This window comes from Schistocerca nitens, chromosome 3, assembly GCF_023898315.1.
Source record: "Schistocerca nitens isolate TAMUIC-IGC-003100 chromosome 3, iqSchNite1.1, whole genome shotgun sequence".
In the NCBI taxonomy this organism is placed as follows: domain Eukaryota; kingdom Metazoa; phylum Arthropoda; class Insecta; order Orthoptera; family Acrididae; genus Schistocerca; species Schistocerca nitens.
Genome location: NC_064616.1, coordinates 578,715,069 through 578,736,890, shown reverse-complemented (window position 1 = coordinate 578,736,890; position 21,822 = coordinate 578,715,069). Strand labels below are relative to the sequence as shown.

The 21,822-nt window shown below is 43.1% G+C and overlaps 1 protein-coding gene across 1 annotated transcript in view; it reads right to left on the bottom strand.

Moving 5' to 3' along the window:
* LOC126249348 (uncharacterized) overlaps nt 1-21,822 on the bottom strand; it is a 198,205-nt gene that overhangs the window by 91,264 nt on the left and 85,119 nt on the right. The window lies entirely within an intron of this gene.

Sequence of the window (21,822 nt, the reverse complement as noted above, 5' to 3'; positions counted from 1 at the left end):
ACCAGGACCGCACAAGCCCAGAGGGTTTTAAAGCCTTTGGAAGCAAATATTTTCAGCCGAGATGATTGAGCTAACAGACGGTGACCAGAGTACCGGTGATTTTCACTCTGACGTGTCTGGATTTTGGGTTCAACGGATTGAGTAGCCATTCAGGATTGTGTTAGTATGTGGTTCACCGCAAGTATTTCATTTCAAAATGGTTCAAATGGCTCTGAGCCGTATGGGACTTTACTTCTGAGGTCATCAGTCCCCTAGAACATAGAACTACTTAAACCTAACTAAACTAAGGACATCACACACATCCATGCATGAGGCAGGATTCAAACCTGCGACTGAATTGGTTGCGCGGTTCCAGACGGTAGCGCCTAGAACCGCTCGGCCACCCCGGCCGGCAGTGCTTGATTTCCTCGGTACCACCCATATGGGGTAGGGTTTCCCCTATCCGCCACACGGGATTATTATTATTTTTATTATTATTATTATTGTTGTTGTCATTATGTCATCAGCAAATCCGATATGGTGTATCTTCCCACCACTGAAATAGATGTGTATTGTTCGATTCAATATTTCCATCACATACATATGGGTTATAATTACGTTCATTGCCGCTAGTAGACATATTTCTAACTTTTTCTTAGACAGTTGCTACCTGTTACTCCATCATAGGAATTTATGTGCGCAGCATTGTTGCAATACAGCCGTTTAAATTATCCGATTTCTGTAATTTCATTTTGATACCAGATCGTTCTAATCGGATTCAGCCAGTCAGTCTTAATGTGGATATCCGGCTACGACTCTCATCATATCATAGGCTGGGTATTTCACATTGCCGGCCGAAGTGGCCGTGCGGTTCTAGGCGCTGCAGTCTGGAACCGCGAGACCGCTACGGTCGCAGGTTCGAATCCTGCCTCGGGCATGGATGTGTGTGATGTCCTTAGGTTAGTTAGGTTTAACTAGTTCTAAGTTCTAGGGGACTAATGACCTCAGAAGTTGAGTCCCATAGTGCTCAGAGCCATTTGAACCATTTTTTAATCTAGATCACTTATCTATGACAGGGCCTGAATTCTTAAACACTGTGAAAAATAATAATCCAATGTGCTTATTACAAAAACGTTATTTAAATATAAATATACGAACTAACGAGATAACAGTTTATTTACAGGAGCAGAGCCCCATCCATCATAGCAGAGCAGTGCGAGATTGGTTTCAGGGCCAAGAGAGGATAAAGCTGTTGCCGTTTGTTCCACGATCACTGAACATCAACCAGATAGAGATCATTTGGGCACAGGTAACAAGGTCATTGCCATGTGGATCTACAAATGCAAGCGACCTTTGGACGAATATAGAAAGTGTACTGTGGGAAGTAAACCATCACGCTACACTGTCGACGACTTAATGAAATCAATGGCCCTACGCCTTCGAGAAATCTTACGTAATGATCGTGGGTGGGTTGGTTACTGAAAGTATACTCGTCCACAAAACCCCTGTGGACAATTTTCTGATAATCGGTCAAGCTTTATTTTGTCGCAGCTCTTTAGCATACAAGTCCATTTACTTTCAGTCTCCTCCTTACAATTCTTGCAATGCAAGATAATTGAAAAATCTCATCCACTCAACGCCAGTTGAGGAATTGACTGGTGCATGTGTTGTTCGACACACAGTAGTTGTCACCCTCACTGGAATCCATGACTGTTGGCGTGTGTGTGTTTGTGTGTGTGTGTGTGTTTTCATGTTCACGCACAGTTTGAATCAATACTATTAACATTAGAGTGACAACCAACAATAAATATTGCATCAAATATGACTGTAAAGTATTTTAATGCGATGGGAAGTTACAAACTTAATTTTAACCCAGCCCACGTCCTGCATATTACGTTAAGTAAGATGTATTAACTCCACAGTATCGTTAGCAGAGACAGTGCGCTCTTGTTGTCGAGGCTCGCGACAAGCGCAGCGATTAGCAGTGCCCAATGCCGCTGTGATTTGTTTATGTTGGTTGAGCGAGGACACTGCAGCAGACGCTTCGCCATAAACAGAAAGAAATAACCTTGGCTCTGACTGCAGTGAGCGGATATCACTGCCTGCGTGTTCTTATAGTAACCAACGTGAGACTCTACTCACAGGTGCCATGGAGCAATTGCAACGGGTATCATGACATTAGTCATCAGAATATTAACCAGTGATGAAATGTCCTCTTTATTTAAATTCCAAGAAAATAGGAACCTTCTCACAAAGGAATGTGAGGTGATATCAAGAATTACCCAACATACAAAAATTAACTGCAGGGCTTTAATATATGCAGTAATAGCACACAAGGAAATATTATGTCTTGGAAGCGTATATTTCATTTACTCTTCTCATATTAACGCCCTTGTATTCGTATGAAGTGAGAAAATAAACACGAAAAACTAAAGTTCCTGAGAAGCATATAAGTCACTTCCTCTTCTCATATCATCACTTTTGTTTTAGTATGAAGTAAAACAATAAACAGTTTAGGGTTGTGAAGCATAATATGACGCCAGATTCTTATCGTAAGCGCTGAAACGTCCCCTTAGAACAATTATACAAGACTGTGCTTAAACTGACACACAGTATTTTTAGCCGAACGCAATCTGACTTTCAAAAATCCCTACAAAAGAATGGCCCTGACTAACATTAACCTATATCTTTCACAAATCACTTACCTCACAAAAATCTTCGTTACTCGAACTACTGCACTACAGCGAGCGCCACTACTGCCAGCTAAATAAAATATTCAAACTACGGAAGGCACTAACTACTGATAGGCATAGTTAGCAAATGAAAGATTTTAATAGAGAACAAACAATGTATTTACCTTAATAGTGTTGAAAAATCATAATATACATAGTAGTTCATGACATCCAGTCTTACAAATTTCCAAACTCCGCCATTTCTCTCCCCACATCCACCACTGCTGGCGGCTCACCACCAACTGCGCAACGCTACGCGCTGTTCGCATCCAGCTGCCCAACACTACAATGGCAGACAACAATGCAAACTAGCCACAGACTGCACACAGCACACTCAGTGATTTTCATACAGACCGCTACGTAACGTTGCCAATAAGAAAACATAAACAGCCTACTTACAGCGATATCGGAAACGCATAAAGCAGGGAGCTGTTTATTCTTTTGTCCAACAGTCTGTTTCCTTTCATGCATTACTCCCGCTACGAGATTCTTATTTAAGGACTTGTGGGCATCAAGTTCTTCAGCAGAATAAGCCTTGTGTTATTGTGCTAATTACGGTATCGAAAAAATGCAACAAAGACTAGTTCCCCTAGAGCATCGAGGATATTTGCACATGTCTGTATTCAGCAATGACTGCCAGCTGCCACAACACTTCACAGAATCCATGCGGCAGGCAACACAACCGTGCGTCCACTTCAGACTTCATTCAGTAAGACGCCAGGTGATGGATGGAAACGTCAAATTAACGTCGTTTCCCGAGTCGTATTCAATCCCGAATGAGGCGTTATTAAGGTAGTTGAGCGTTCTAGCAATTACACTTTTATAATTCCCATATGAGTATTATGATAGCCAAAATAACCCGTTAGTGTGAAACCATTGGGAACTGCATTAATATCAAACTGCAAGAACTTGAGACAATACGTGGACTCTTCTCTTCGCTGGGTGACCTGTTACTGTTATTTAGGATTCTCTCCGTCCTAGTCGTAATGCAAATGGAACTTCAGAAGCGCTTCCCGCTATTCTTGACAAACGTCAGCAACTTGTAATCATTGCGAGTCACAACTGGGTGATGGTAATGGTTCAGGTTGTCAGTATTTGTGGTGGTGTTATGCTGTCAAACTGCGTTTCACACACATTTTTTTTAACTTAAACCTTAGGACATCAGACACATTCATGCCAGAGACAGGATTCGAACTTGCGACGGTAGCGGTCGCGCGGTTCCAGACCGTAGATCCTAGAACCGCTCGGCCACTCCGGCCGGCATACTTGCATACTGACCATTCGTTATTTGACTAAATGTGAACTACAATCTGATTCGCATATATATGACACGGGCTAGCGTTGGCACAAAGCGATGACTAAGGGTTGGATGCCGTTGAAGTCCTGTTACATTGATGGCAAGACAAATGTTCGCAAATCACCTCTATTGCCTCAAAAAACAATTGCATCTTAAATATCGAAGGACCGACGTCCACACTGACACAGCGCATTGAAATACAGCAACGACGGCGGATGAAAATTTGTGACCGACTGGGCTTCGAACCTGGACCTCCTGCTTACTAGACACAAGTGCTGATCACTGCACTATTATTATCATTTTTTTTTTAATTTGAGAAGTCTTTCAGCACCAGGTAGGCGGAGGCAAAGAGGGGAGGGGTCGAAGATCCGAGGCCTAGCCACAATGCCTCCCCCATACCTATCACTGAGCAGCTGCATTATTCCCATGCATTCCATGTTTGCACCCATATATTACTTTAAACTGTATAACAAAATTGATGTAGTTATTAAGGTAAAATAAATTACAGATTAAGGCCTCCAATGGCGTGTGTTCCTTGTAGAATATAACTTACAACAGTGAAAACGGTGACGGAAAAATACATAACAAACATTCATTCAGAAATATATTCACAGTTTAAGTTATTATGCACTGGATGCATATGAGGACTGTAACGAAGCCATTTATTTTTCAAAAAATGAAATAAATTTCGGAGCCGGAGGTGTTTTGCCAAATTAGAACAGTTCTGATTTTTAGAATCAACGTAAAAGAATATTCCAGGGATAAAAAAAATGAAAGTATAGTATTCTGCTTAAGAATATTACAGGAATAAAAAAAGTGAAAGAATAGTATTCTGCTTCTAATAAAAAAAAAACTATCCACCTCTTTGTAGCCCACATATAGATAAAAAGAATTTGAAAGCATTCCTTATATTTGTTATTATTCTTCAGCTTAAAATGTTCTTCTGTAATATAAAATATGTACTCTTCTAAGTTCTAAGTTTTGTTTGTTAAGACGTAAAACAGAAACTGTCCCAGAAGCCACGAATAACTGTTATTCTTAGCGGACGGGTAACATTTCCAGCCGGGTTGTAAAGCTTCAGTTATCGATATATGACTTTCTGCGGTTCTGTTGATAGTGCTAATTTCTTCTTAGTCCAGTTCCAAATTCTGATTCTATTTTCACATAAGAAGATGTGCGCTACAGTTTCTACAAGCCGACATTTGTCGCAGTATGGAGATGGTCTCAATTTGATGTTCCATAATCGATCCGCTGTGGGTATGGTTTCGTTTACAACGTCGCACCATACGCCACTGACTCTAGTTGGTAGAATTTTATTGTTGATATTTTTCTAGACGTTCCTCCAGTTTTTTTGTAGGTTAATTTACCGGATTTGGTTTGTGAAAACGATGTCTAGTAATATAATCATGGACGGTTACAGTGTTGGTTTGTGCTAGTGGAGGTCTTAAACAGCTCCAATCGCCATAGTAATTTCGGACGTAATCTAGGCTGGCATGCTACATTAACTGGAGCGTTCCTATTCCCAGGATCTAACGAGAGGAACAGAAGTTTCGTGATGCCTGTCTTAGCGGCATGTATTATTTTGAAAGCACGTCTTTAATTCCAAGTCCTCCGTTTTGCCTCTGCAAAGTCGCCTGTGGTATCGGTAAGACTGCTACGACATGATATATTTTACTAAGTATGTATGTATTTATAAACTGAACTTTGTGCAGTCGGTCTAACGATCGCATGCCATGCTCCTTCAACAATGTTCCGATGACATTAAGTTTCCGCTCCCAATTGTCCGAGGCAGTGCGCTTGGGATTCGCCCTTAACCACAATCCGTGTTGGAGTCTCTCATCAGTTACACCTGGTTCAGATGTCCAGGCTGTCATGGGAATTAAAATAGAACAACGGCGTCAGATGACAGTTTGTGCCTGACCAAGTTCTAACCCAGATTCGTAATGTCTTTTCTTTCGGACATTTCCTAAAGAACAGACACACACACACACACACACACACACACATTTTTATCTTAAGTGCTATTCGGAAAATGTTTGGTAACTCAGTGATAGTGCCGGACTGCAGCTGCATCAACCTACTCATTTCACTAGATATAGTTGTAATTTTCTGAACAATTCCTGCTTAATAAGTGACAGCGACAGTGTCTCTCACCGTTTACTTTGTCGGAAACCTGCTTCTTTCTGCCCTACCCTATACTATAGCAATGAGTGATTGCTCACATTCTTGATACCTCACAGGACGTGCTACTGCAACTGTAGCCAAAGATTCAAATCCCGCTGGAAAAGTATGTTTCGAGTCAGATGGTTTTGGTCCTCCCCTACTGTCATTGAAAACGATCACAACGAAATTAAGTATAGGTATCCAATGAAACCCTTGAGTTCATACTGCGGTGCTGTGAAGATGAAAAAAGTAGTTTTCACAATTACCAGATGACAGATGGAATTTGTCAGATTCCACTAATTATGATTGCATTATTAACTGCTGGTTCACAGGCGCTTTTCTGCCGCTTATTGTAACTGTTATTTGAATGTTAGAGATGGAAAAATAGAAACATCAAATTTTCTCCAAATGGAATGTTCGAATTCACCTTAAGTCTTCACGTTTCGAGCAAAGGCAGAGTATCCGTCAGGAGAGCTGACAACAATAAGCCAGGCCAAGCCTGTCTTCTGGCGGATGTGCCAATGACAGTGATCTCAATAACAATATTGTACAGCAAAGATACATTGCCAACTCAACCACTGTAGAAGCTCTAAAATTGTGAATCGCGCCTGGTGAATACGCTTTCAAGGTTTCGGTCCGATTAAGACAGTAAAACACAAATAATTGTCGCAGTTATTAATTTATGACATTTAGTTTGCATTCAGTGCATCGATGTTTTACAAGTAATTGTACTCTAACCCCTAAACCTAGTTACAGAAATGCGAATGAGGTTCATTGACATATAATGAGGATCTTGCGGCCCTTTCCACCCGCAACTTTGAGACGAAGCTATAGTCACTTCGAGGTCACTCACAGAACACATCAGCTGGTATGCTTCCTGGTAGTATAACTGAAACTTGGCAACAGCGCAGAATATGTTTGGAAACTCTGTGACCGACGAGTTACTTCCTTGATGGAACCGAACTATCCTGCTAAATTCACTTGATATTATCGTGTCATTTCAATTGAATACTGTGTGATTTTCTCTTGAGATGTGACATAAGGATATCAGTTAATGCTTTTGAGTCAACGAAAGAGGTTCCACACGGGAAATACAAATACTCTCGTCTCTTATGTTGCGATTTATCTGCCATAGCGGCTGCTGAGCCAATAAGTACGTCAAAGACCCGTACCTGTTCGCTAGCGCCTAGGTAATTGCTGGCACAGTAGCTCAGCGTGTTCGGTCAGAGGGTTTAGCTATCTTCTGTAATAAGAAAACTGAGTGAACGGATCAACGAACAACCAGAACGAGTGTCATCGGACGTCCTCAACGAACAATATAGAACAAAATGAGATGAGATTTTCTTTTAAAGAAAAAAAAAGGTAACGTGCTTGCCTGTCAGATGCACTCTGCCTTTTTTCGCCTTTCGAGACTCGATGAAAGCCAGATTTTTGATTCTTTTGTAGCAGAACTACAAGCAGGCAGATACAAATTCAATGAGCGAATCGTAAGACAACGCTCTAGAAAAATTCGTCATGCTTTTAGTAACCCTTAGTATCAAAGCGAAAACCTTACGGTACTGCCAAATTCATAATGCCACTTTTGTTTTCTGTCGACATATTTTTGTTGTTGTGAATGCGTAATTTTATCTATGAACTGCCACATTTTCATAATACTTGCGAAGCAAATCATGTGAAGTAACACTGTGGAAAAAGCACTACCCTTTCTGGACGCTCTCTGTATCTTTTTGGATGTCAGGGGGGTTCTAGTAATACGACCTTCGAGTAAATGGTTAGAGATGAAGAACCTAGTGGTGAATGAACTCATAGATGAGCTGAATGCGAGAGACTACTCTTGAAAAGAATTAGGAGACGATTTATTCATAGTAAGACTTAGAAAATTTGCTAGTACTGTTTAAACCTATGCGCAATGAACATTGTGAAAAAGTATTTAAAGACGAGCCCCACGAAAATTGGTGTAGTATTATTTACGAGGAAGCATATCCAGCAAACACACTGAAAAATTATGTTTCTCGATGAAACTTTAGAGAGGGCTGTAGTGTATCTAGAGGTAGCCCTGGATGGAAAACTATTATGAACACCTCACATAAAGAATATGTTCCACTGCGAAAGATAATCTTATAAGCACTAGAAGCTGCTGTACGGTAAATTGGGGTCTAAACCAAGTACGTACTGGATATACACATTTGCAAAAAGGCCAATGATAATTTATTGGGCTATAATATGAACAAAGTCGAACAGAAGATGGCTGCTGGGGAGTCTGGCAAAGTGCAGAGACTGGCCTGCTTTCACAAACAGAGGGAATTAGCAGGACATCCACTCTCTGAATGGATATTATGCTAGACATGTCCGACTTACACCTGTGGCTTAAAATGGAGGCAGCGGCAGGGACATAAAGGCTAAAAATTGGAAATAACTGGATATAGTTAGAATATACGGAATCCCAAATCAGTAAGGAAATGCCGATTAACTATACAATAACTTCTAGCTGTTTCAATAAACCTTGCCATGTAACAGTTGGAAGCAGGGAGCAGTGGAAGAATGAACCACTAAACCGTGCAGGAGACATAATATAATGGTTTACTGACAGGTCGAAAACAAATGAAAGTACTGGGTCTGGTGTACTGCCTAGAACCTCTTTAGGGAAGATGGCTACAGTATTACACGGTATCTTCTATCAGCATGTGCACGGAGGAGAATTAGAGTAGACCCTACAAAAATCGTAGCATCTACTTTTATTCAGACAGCCAAGCAGCTCTGAAACCTCTGTCAGGCCCTGCAACTAGATCGAAGGTCGTTGCAGACTGCCATGAAGCAATTTCTTTCCGACATATCAGAAAGAACAGACACCACACATATATCCATATACAGGGTGTTTAAGGAGGAATCGTATATATTTTAGCAGGTGGTAGTAAAGACGAATTGCATAAAAAAAATTCCATATAAATGCGTCTACTTTTTATTGACTACAGAGACACAGCTGTTAGTACGTAACCCTAATAAACTCAAAGAAAGGCAAATGAGGACATTCAAAGTTGATTTTCAAAAATTCCACCACCAACTTTAATGCACATTTGACTTCTCATGATAATATCACGTGTAGCTCTTCTGAGGTCGTCTTTGCCTTCTTTTATGAGGACTGCACTATTCATAATCCGGCGGATCAAATCGTCTCTTGGGTTTACTTTTTCTTTGTAGACTTCGCTTTTAACCATCCCCGCAGGCAAAAATCCAAAGAGATAAGGTCCGGGGACCTTGAAGGCAAAGAAAAGTGCCCACATCTAATGATCCATCTTCCGGGAAATGTTAGGTTTGGATAATGTGTCACCTGATGACTAGAATGCGAAGGAGCACTGTCATGCTGGAGGAACATACGCATTCTTGTAGCCAATAGTGCAATAGGTGCGCACTGGTTAGATGTAACTGATGAGAGACTCCAACACGGATTGCGGTTAAGGGAAAATCCCAAGCGCATGGCCACGAACAATTGGGAGCGGAAACTTAATGTCATCGGAATCTTATTGAAGGACCATGACATGCGATCGACATACTTAGCAAAATATATCATGCCGCAGCAGTCTTACCGATACCGCAGGCCACTCCACACAAAATATTAGCTGTAGCCTCTTGGTATGAGTGGAAACAAAATATCTTCAAATTATCCTCCCACACGGCGACTTTGCGGAGGCAAAACGGAGGACCTGGAATTAAAATAAATGGTTCAAATGGTTCTGAGCACTATGGGACTCAACTGCTGAGGTCATTAGTCCCCTAGAACTTAGAACTAGTTAAACCTAACTAACCTAAGGACATCACAAACATCCATGCCCGAGGCAGGATTCGAACCTGCGACCGTAGCGGTCCTGCGGTTCCAGACTGCAGCGCCTTTAACCGCACGGCCACTTCGGCCGGCTTACCTGGAATTAAAGACGTACTTTTAAGCTAATACATGCCACTAAGACAGGCATTACGAACTTCTGTTCCACTCGTTAAATCCTGGGGATAGGAACGCTCCTGTTAATGTAGCATGCCAGCCTAGATTACGTCCGAAATTACTATGGCGATTGGAGCTGACTTCCACCAGCACAAACCAACACTAGAAACGACTATAATTATATTACCAGAAATCGTCTTCACAAACCAATTCCGGTAAATTAACCTAAAAAAAAAATTGGAGGAACGTCTGGATAAATATCAACAATAAAATCCTACCAACTAGAGTCAGTGCCGTATGGTGCGACGTTGTAAATGAAATCATACCCACAGCAGAACGATTATGGAAAATCAAATTGAGACTATCTCCATACTGCGGCGAATGTCGGCTTGTAGAAACTGTAGCGCACATCTTCTTATGTGAAAATAGAATCAGAATTTGGAAGTGGACTAGGAAGGAATTAGCACTATCAACAGAACCGCAGAAAGTCATATATCCATAACTGAAGCTTTACAACCAGACTGGAAATGTTACCCGTCCGCAAAGAATAAGAATAACAGTTATTCGTGGCTTCTGGGACAGTTTCTGTTTTACGTCGTAACAAACAAAACTTAGAACTTAGAAGAGTACATGTTTTATATTACAGAAGAACATTTTAAGCTGAAGAAGAATAACAAATATAAGGAATGGTTTCAAATTTTTTTATCTATTGCCTTATGTGGGCTACAAAGAGGTGGACAGTTTTATTAATTAGAAGCAGAGTACTATTCTTTCACTTTTTTTATTCCTGGAATATTCTTTTACGTTGGTTCTAAAATCAGAACTGTTCTAATTTGGCAAAACCCCTCCGGCTCCGAAATTTCTTTCATTTGTTGAGAAATAAACGGCTTCGTTACAGACCTCATATGCATCCAGTGCATAATAACTTAAACTGTGAATATATTTCTGAATGAATGTTTATTATGTATTTTTCCGTATCCTTTTCATTGTTATAAGTTATGTTCTTAAGGACCGCACGCCATTGGAGGCTGCAATCTGTAATTTATTTTACCTTAATAACTACATCAATTTTGTTCTACAATTTAAAGTAGTATATGGGTGCAAACATGGAAAGCATGCGAATTATGCAGCTGCTCAGTGATAGGTATAGGGGAGTCATTGTGGCCAGGCCTCGATTTTCGACCCCCCCCCCCCCCCCCCTCTTTGCCTCCGCCCTACTGGTGCTGAAATGGGGAAACCCTATCCCATATGGGTGGCACCGCGGAAAACAAATACTGCCGGCCGAGGTGGCCGAGCGGTTCTAGGCGCTACAGTCAGGAACCGCGCGACCGCTACGGTCGCAGGTTCGAATCCTGTCTTGGGCATGGATGTGCCTGATGCAACATAGAGTACCTGTGTAATGAATCATTTCAGCTGTATAGCTGAGGGTAATATTTGTTAAGCATTCATTGCAGAATTAATGTATTACCCGCACGATGATCTCTGTCGTCAAACTGTATCACTAGCAGCCCACGTATGGAGTACTATGTTCGTTAAATCGGATTACTCAAGCTGAGGCCAAATAAAGAGAGGCGACGACGCCACAGCACTATCTTTACTTAAGTAGGCAGCCAGTGCTATATTATGTGCGCCACCATTAACGTTACTGTAAGCAGTTTGACAGCATAACACAACTACTGACAACCTGAACCATTATCATCACGCAGTTGTGACTCGCAATGATTACAAGTGGCTGATGGTTTTGTCAAGAATAGCGGAAAGCGCCTCTGAAGTTCCATTTGCATTACGACTAGGACGGAGAGAATCCTAAATAACAGTAATAGGTCACCCAGCGAAGAGAAGAGTCCACGTATTGTCTCAAGTTCTTTCAGTTTGATATTAATGCAGTTCCCAATGGTTTCACACTAACGGGTTCTTTTGGCTATCATAATACTCAAATGAGAATTATAAAAGTGTAATTGCTAGAACGCTCAACTACCTTAATAACACCTCATTCTGGATTGAATACGACTCGGGAAACGACGTTAATTTGACGTTTCCATCCATCACCTGGCGTCTTACTGAATGAAGTCTGAAGTGCATGCACGGTTGTGTTGCCTGCCGCATGGATTCTGTGAAGTGTTGTGGCAGCTGGCAGTCATTGCTTAATACAGACATGTGCAAATATCCTCGATGCTCTAGGGGAACTAGCCTTTGTTGCATTTTTTCGATACCGTAATTAGCACAATAACACAAGGCTTATTCTGCTGAAGAACTTGATGCCCACAAGTCCTTAAATAAGAATCTCGTAGCGGGAGTAATGCATGAAAGGAAACAGACTGTTGGACAAAAGAATAGACAGCTCCCTGCTTATGCGTTTCCGATAGCGCCTACAATAAGAATCTGGTGTCATATTACGCTTCACAACCCATTCATTTGTGAGAAGGTTCCGGTTTTGTTGGGATTTAAATAAAGTGGACATTTCATCCCTGTTAATATTATGATGACTAATGTCATGATACCCGTTGCAATTGCTCCATGCCACCTGTGAGTAGAGTCTCACGTTGGTTACTATATGAACACGCAGGCAGTGATATCCGCTCACTACAGTAAGAGCCAAGGTGATTTCTTTCTGTTTATGGCGAAGCGTGTGCTGCAGTGTCCACGCTCAGGCACCATAAACAAATCGCGGCGGTATTGGGCACTGCTAATCGCTGCACCTGTCGCGAGCCTCGACAACAAGAGCACACAGTCTCTGCTAACGATACTATGGAGTTAATAAATCTTACTTAATGTAATATGCAGGACGTGGGTTGGGTAAAAATTCAGTTTGTAACTTCCCATCGCATTAAAATACTTTACAATCATATTTGATGCAATATTTATTGTTGGTTGTCACTCTAGTGTTAATAGTATTGATTCAGACTGTGCGTGAACACGAAAACACACACACACACACACACACACACACAGACACACACACACACACACACACACACACACACACACATACACACACGCCAACAGTCATTGATTCCAGTGAGGGTGACAACTACTGTGTGTTGAACAACACATGCACCAGTCAATTCCTCAGCTGGCGTTGAGTGGATGAGATTTTTCAATTATCTTGCACTGCAAGAATTGTAAGTAGGAGACTGAAAGTAAATGGACTTGTATGCTAAAGAGCTGCGACAAAGCAAAGCTTGACCGATTATCAGAAAATTGTCCACAGGGGTTTTGTGGACGAGTATACTTTCAGTAACCAACCCACCCACGATCATTACGTAAGATTTCTCGAAGGCGTAGGGCCATTGATTTCATTAAGTCGTCGACAGTGTAGCGTGATGGTTTACTTCCCACAGTACACTTTCTATATTCGTCCAAAGGTCGCTTGCATTTGTAGATCCACATGGCAATGACCTTGTTACCTGTGCCCAAATGATCTCTATCTGGTTGATGTTCAGTGATCGTGGAACAAACGGCAACAGCTTTATCCTCTCTTGGCCCTGAAACCAATCTCGCACTGCTCTGCAATGATGGATGGGGCTCTACTCCTGTAATTAAACTGTTATCTCGTTAGTTCATATATTTATATTTAAATAACGTTTTTGTAATAAGCATATTGGATTATTATTTTCCACAGTGTTTAAGAATTCAGGCCCTGTCATAGATAAGTGATCTAGATTCAACAGTCCGATTAAGAATGTGAATTACCCAGCCTATGATATGATGAGAGTCGTAGCCGGATATTCACATTAAAACTGACTGGCTGAATCCGATTAGAACGATCTGGTATCAAAATGAAATTACAGAAATCGGATAATTTAAACGGCTGTATTGCAACAATGCTGCGCACATAAATTCCTATGATGGAGTAACAGGTAGCAACTGTCTAAGAAAAAGTTAGAAATATGTCTACTAGCGGCAATGAACGTAATTATAACCCATATGTATGTGATGGAAATATTGAATCGAACAATACACATCTATTTCAGTGGTGGGAAGATACACCATATCGGATTTGCTGATGACATAATGACAACAACAATAATAATAATAATAAAAATAATAATAATCCCGTGTGGCGGATAGGGGAAACCCTACCCCATATGGGTGGTACCGAGGAAATCAAGCCCTGCCGGCCGGGATGGCGGAGCGGTTCTAGGCGCTACCGTCTGGAACCGCGCAACCAATTCGGTCGCAGGTTCGAATCCTGCCTCGTGCATGGATGTGTGTGATGTCCTTAGTTTAGTTAGGTTTAAGTAGTTCTAAGTTCTAGGGGATTGGTGACCTCAGAAGTAAAGTCCCATACGGCTCAGAGCCATTTGAACCATTTTGAAATGAAATACTTGCGGTGAACCACATACTAACACAATCCTGGACGGCTACTCAACCCGTTGAACCCAAAATCCAGACACGTCAGAGTGAAAATCACCGGTACTCTGGTCACCGTCTGTTAGCTCAATCATCTCGGCTGAAAATATTTGCTTCTAAAGGCTTTAACACCCTCTGGGCCTGTGCGGTCCTGGTATCACCGAAGCCAAACCAATGAAACACAAGCAAACATCAACTATGGAAGCAAAGTCATCTTTACCCTAGGTGGTACACAACCCGGCTATCGACAGGCGGCAGTTGGATTTTCGGTTTCTGGGGAGTCCAGGTCAGCACGGCAGAGAATATCGAAGATCTCTGGTAAATTTCCCTACAAGCAGAAAACATGCATTTGAAAACTAAACATCGATACATTGACCCAAACACGAAAACTAAATAATCTCACAAAAGAAATCGACCGACAAAAAATTCTCATCCTTGCTCTTCAAGAACCACGACTAACTGACAATGAAACCTTGCATTACGGAAATCATTGTATCTTCAAGAGCAAAATACAACAAAAGCTAGCGAAAAGCGGACCAATCTTCGGCACTGCATTTCTCGAAAACAGATCTATCATCAACTCTGTCAAAGAAATCACACCCATCAACAATCAACTTATGACTATGCTCATTCAGAGCCAGAGTAAAAAATATACACTCATCAATACACATGCCCCCACCAACATCGAAGATAAGAAAAACACCGAAAATGTCGAAAAATTGTGGAACACACTCGAAAATACTATGAGCAAAATTCACCAAGATGACGTGATAATACTAATGTTAGACTTCAACTCTCTATCTGGGACAGAAAAAGCCTATAGAAAAATCATTGGTACAGATTCAACACGCGGAAACGCTTAGACCAACGGCACACGTTTGACTGACATCTGCCAACAATTCAACCACAAAAGGATATCTTCCCACTTTAGGAAAAAACCAGTTCCCAGCTAACATGCTCGGCTACCAGGTGCAAGGCGCTTTCGTTCGCCTTTCGAGACTCGCTGAAGGCCAGATTGTTAATTCCTTTGTAGCAGAGCTACAAGCAGGCAGATACAAACTCAGTAAGGGAATCATAAGAAAACGCTCGAGCAAAATTCGTCTTGCTACTTTCAGTAATCCTTAGTGTCAGAGCGAAACCCGTACGCTACTGCCAAATTCATAATGTCAAAAAAAATGGTTCAAATGGCTCTGAGCACTATGGGACTTAACTTCTGAGGTCATCAGTCCCCTAGAACTTAGAACTACTTAAACCTAACTAACCTAGGGACATCACACACATGCAAGCCCGAGGCAGGATTCGAACCTGCTACCGTAGTGGTCACGCGGTTCAAGACTGTAGCACCTAGAACCGCTCGGCCACTTCGACCGGCTCCTAATGTCACTTTTGTTTTCTGCCGATATATTTTTTGTTGTTGTGAATACGTAATTTATGTATGAAATGCCACATTTTCATAATACTTGCGAATGATACAGGAAATTAAGTAAATACAAATCTTTACGAAGTCAAAAGTCGGTAATATCCTACTAATTCCTGTTAAAATAGGCTCAATCATCTTACAGACACTTAACGCTTTATCAAGATAGACTGCTGTCGTGATGTTTCTGAAGTAAGCTGATTTTATTTTTTTTAGTACAGTGAATATTTTAATTCTATTTTCCATTAGTTTACTAAACGCAACAGTAACCATGAAAGAGAAATAAGTCAGTAGCAGAATTTTCTTTCTCGATATCTAAACCAATCTGACAATGCTAAAGTTGTTTACAAATTCTACGCCTGTAGAAATCCACTGGTTCTAACAATGTCATTAAACCAGTCTAGTTTTAAGAGTATTTTCGTCTAGAAATGAATGGCCTCGACGGTTGATCGATCAAGAGCGGTAAAGGTAAAATTTTACGAATATATGACGAGAGGGATAAGTGCTTGAGAGAGGACTTCCCTATCTACTCAAGTGCCTGAGAGACGACTTTCCTATCAATGCCCTGGATGTAGTTGGCAACAGTGCGGTTCTGGGCGCTACAGTCTGGAGCCGAGCGACCGCTACGGTCGCGGGTTCGAATCCTGCCTCGGGCATGGATGTGTGTGATGTCCTTAGCTTAGTTAGGTTTAATTAGTTCTAAGTTGTAGGCGACTGATGACCTCCGAAGTTAAGTCGCATAGAGCTCAGAGCCATTTGAACCATTTTTTTGTTGTTGGCAACAAATTCCAGCTGTGTTGCACACATCCCTTGGGGCAGAATTCGTAGCCCAAAACACACGTTTGGAGCTATCAGATGTAAAATATTATGTTCACACTACTCTTTCCTCGAGTTTACGTCTTTTGGTGGGGCTCAGCCTTTCATTTCTTCTTAGGAAATTAACGATAAAGGCATCATAACACGCCAGCAGTAACAGTACTGCATAGGAATGCTAAATGAGCGATCTGATGACGTTCAATAATACTCACTCCGTTGATTTTTGTTGTTTCGAATTTGAGCATGCAGTAATCCTACACCAGACTTCTGAACTTTGCCTGTTGAATGCAAATGTCGCATGATGGTAAAATGGTAATCTATCACATATGTCAGTAGTCGAGACTTCCTTAATGTGGAAAATCATTCATGCCAGAACGGTCTTTGGCGTATTTTTCCCAAAAGCACTCGCTCCAAACACAGTTCAAATCTTTCTAGCTGCCTCCTCTGCGTTCACCCCTCTGTTATACCAAAAGTAAACGTTGTGTTGCAGATGTCACACCTTTTTTCACTTGCGACTCAGTTTTACAATGGTTAACTGCAGTTCATGATTTTCAAATATGCAAAATCCAATGCTTAACTACAAGATGATGATTAGAACTTCAAATTCGAAAATGACAGTTGATACATACATTGACAGCGTGCGCCGCATTCACCTGGGTGGCGCCGGATTTCAGGCGGCGGGTGGCGTCTGGCCGGTGGCCGGTAGCCGCTGCAGCGCGAGGAAACGCTCGAGCGTAAGCTGTTATGATCGCGACGCAGCCACGAGCTGTCCTGCGGAATTGTTTCTGCAATACTTGTTATTGCTGGTGGGTAGAATGTTAAGCGAATTATCTTCCATATTCAATCAGACTCCTAACATTAGACCGACATGTGGATAAAAAAAAAAAAAAAAAAACACTGGACACGAACATGCGACTACAAGTTTAGAATGCACGACGATTACCACTTTTTTATTATTATTTTTTTAGCTCTACCACTTTTTTTAGTCGCTACCCCTTTTTTTGTTGGACAAGTGCTCTACCAACTTTTTTGGGGTGTTTTTCATTGTCTTTTGGTTTATTTGTGTTTTTAATTTTTTTATTTTATTTATTTTTTTATTTTTTTAATTGTAAATTATTGCCTCTGCCAACCTTTCCTTTTGTTATATATGGGAAAAGGCGTCTTTCACTTACGACAAACAAAATTAGAATGCACATCCGTAGCAACAACAGAACAAGAGTTCCTTCTGAACAATGAAATAGAATTTGAAACTAATAGTGTGATGATAGATAACAAAGAAAGAAAAATGTAACCAAATCCCGCACGCCATTCCATGTGCATGGCCCATCGGCGTACAGAGTCCATGTTACAAATTGGTACAACATTTCGCAGCGTGTGGAGTCCCATCAAGGCGGTCATCTTCTGCCCGGTACTCCCCAACTGTGAGGGGGGTTATCGAAGACACTGCGCAAATAGTTCGCAAATAGTTGTCGGTATCGGGGTGTACACTCAAGTGTGCTATGACTATCCTGGAGAAATTGCCAGTAGTCAAGCACCATCTTCTCATCATCTCGAAAGAGGTAGTATATGGACATGCCTTTAAACCGTGTGAGAGCGTGAGTCTTCGCAGGTGGGAAATAAGTATCCTCTGGACAAAGGAGGAGCCGTGGCTCAATTGTGCGAGGCGCGATACGTAGGTAGCAGGCGAGGAACTTCTGCACTAGCAGCCATACCTCTAAAGCCGATCCACACGTTAAACGATGTTCGTCAGTATCCACGACGTGGCAACGTGGGCAAAGGGGGGAATCCGTCATCCCAATAGCGTGCAGCCTTTGTCGTGTTACAACCTTCCCGTTCACCACCTCGTACCACCCGCGTGGGGAGGAACGGCTTCTGGACCGCTCTCCACACTGCAGGCCATAGGGTCGTAGGGCTCTTCCTCTCAATCACATTGCGAGGGATGGACCTTAGCAGCAGTCTGTAAACGTCTCTCGCCTTGGGAGTGCGAGTGTTGGGAAGGTCTGGGTGCATGTAACTATACGCAAGAATAAATGCCGAGAGGTTCGAGAGTGAGGGTGTAATGTGCGCAACCGTGACAGGTGGCAGAAGAGACACCGGCAGCAATTCCTCTAACAGACGTCCCGTAAGGGAAGCATCTGTGTGGGTCCACAATTTCATCATTGTGCACAAGTATAATGCCGTAGCCCTCGCTCGTACATTTATAAGTCCCAGTCCGCCATCAAGCGGAGGGAGGGTGAGTGTTTCGTAGCGGACTTTGAATAGGTGTCCGGCGGTAAGGTAATATCCAAACGCTGCTTGCAGTGTGTGTGCCATCGCTGTCGATATCGGTAGGACCTGGGCCATGTGGATCATCTTAGTCGCCACGTGGAGGTTGAGGTATTCCACACGCTGTAGGAGGTCCATCCGTCGAAGTACGTTCCGGCGAACTTCTGTGCGTATTGCCTGTAGTAATCGTGCATAGTTCATGGCAGCCGTGCGGCGCACATCCTGTGTAGATGTTATGCCCAAGAACCGGATCTTGTTAACTAGTGGGAGTGGGGCAAAAGCGTCCTCCTGTAGACCTCTCTCCCGATGGGCATCGCTGCCGACTTGGCCACATTCATGAGGCTCCCCGCTGCCAATCCATAGCGATTGATCCATTGTATCACCGAGCGTACCTCGTCACCAGATCGGACAAGTAATAGAAGGTCATCAGCATATATCCTGCAGTGAAAGGTGTGATCCCTCAACGACATGCCCGAGAACCTGTTTTTCAACCCTCCGACAAGTGGTTCGATTGCGATTGCGTAAAGGATCATGGAGAGTGGGCATCCTTGGCAAACTGACCGTCGGATCGGAAAGGGACCCGCAATCCGTCCATTCACCAGTACACGCGATGCAGCTTCACGGAAAAGGCGCTGAAAGATGTCGAGAAAGTCAGGCGGGAAGCCCATGCGGGCCATAACGGACAGAAGGAACTTGTGGTGAACTCTGTCGAAGGCGTGGTCGAAATCAATGGAGATCAGAGCAGCTCGAAGGCGACAGGATGTGGCGATGGCTATTAAATCCCTGCATTCACTGGTTGCCGTTTGCATGTTGGTCACTCCGCCCTGTGTCGTTTGCTCCATTGAGAGGAGTAGGGGCAGAACCTTCTTTATGCGGCTGGCGAGTAGTCGGGCGAAGATGTTATAGTCCGAGTTGAGCATTGTAATGGGCCTGTAGTCCTCGACCGTACGACCTCTGGAAGGCTTGTGTATCGGTATAAGGAGACCTTCCACGAATGCAGGTGGCACGTGGGACCCGGGGGTCATCAGTTCTTGGTACATGATGATCCATCGGGGCATCATTAGATCGCGGAAAGTCCGATAAAACTCGAGCGGCAGTCCGTCTGGCCCGGGAGATTTGTTGAGTGCTCCCTTGTTAAGCGCGTCCTCGATGTCGTCCCGTGTAATTCCACCGAACAGCGTCGCCGCTGCTGCATTGTCGAGGGTGTGCGACACATGCTGCAGTATGTCGTGATCGTCCGCTTCCTCGTCCTCTGTATTGACCTCGTCGTAAAACCGGCGATAGTGATCTGCGAAGGCTTCTGTAACCGCCGCCTGAGTCATTACGACCCTACCACCTGGCAATACGAGGTCCGTGATCAGCTGCTGTCGGCGTCGGCGGCTGTCGAGCACGATGTGATGCATAGACGGGTTTTCTCCTTCCGCTCGGTCTTGACGACGCGATCGCAATACGACCCCCTCCAAACGTTTCCTCGTAAGAGACAATATTTTACATTTAATTCGGCGGCTTTCCATTTGTCGGTTTGGAGATGGTGGTTGGCTGTCGAGTTCGCGAAGCATCGTGCAATAAAAGTCCAGTGTGTGACGATGCCAAGCTGCGATATCTTTTCCGAATTCTGTTAGCACGCGCCGAAACGCTGGTTTTGCACAGTCCACCCACCATGCTAGAGTCGATGGGTATCGGGGAAGACGACGTTCGCAATCCAGCCATGTGTTGGCGATAATCTGACGGCATTCCGGGGTTGAAGATGTGCCACATTCAACTTCCAGGGTCCTCGGCTGCGCCATATCCGCTGCTGTTGTAGAGTGAGTGTGCATACGAAAGCGCTATGATCGGAGAAGGCAAGCGGCCAACGTTCGGCGTCCAATACTCCCGGCGCTAAAGCTCGTGAGACATAAAGGCGGTCTAGGCGACTGGCTGAGTGACTAGTAAGGTATGTCGGCCCGGGACGGTCACCGTGCACTGTCTCCCACGTGTCGGTGAGAAGCATCTACATCTACATCTACATTTATACTCCGCAAGCCACCCAACGGTGTGTGGCGGAGGGCACTTTACGTGCCACTGTCATTACCTCCCTTTCCTGTTCCAGTCGCGTATGGTTCGCGGGAAGAACGACTGTCTGAAAGACTCCGTGCGCGCTCTAATCTCTCTAATTTTACATTCGTGATCTCCTCGGGAGGTATAAGTAGGGGGAAGCAATATATTCGATACCTCATCCAGAAACGCACCCTCTCGAAACCTGGCGAGCAAGCTACACCGCGATGCAGAGCGCCTCTCTTGCAGAGTCTGCCACTTGAGTTTATTAAACATCTCCGTAACGCTATCACGGTTACCAAATAACCCTGTGACGAAACGCGCCGCTCTTCTTTGGATCTTCTGTATCTCCTCCGTCAACCCGATCTGGTACGGATCCCACACTGATGAGCAATACTCAAGTATAGGTCGAACGAGCGTTTTGTAAGCCACCTCCTTTGTTGATGGACTACATTTTCTAAGCACTCTCCCAATGAATCTCAACCTGGTACCCGCCTTACCAACAATTAATTTTATATGATCATTCCACTTCAAATCGTTCCTCACGCATACTCCCAGATATTTTACAGAAGTAACTGCTACCAGTGTTTGTTCCGCTATCATATAATCATACAATAAAGGATCCTTCTTTCAGTGTATTCGCTATCATATAATCATACAATAAAGGATCCTTCTTTCTGTGTATTCGCAATACATTACATTTGTCTATGTTAAGGGACAGTTGCCACTCCCTGCACCAAGTGCCTATCCGCTGCAGATCTTCCTGCATTTCGCTACAATTTTCTAATGCTGCAACTTCTCTGTATACTACAGCAGATCTCGAACCAGGAGC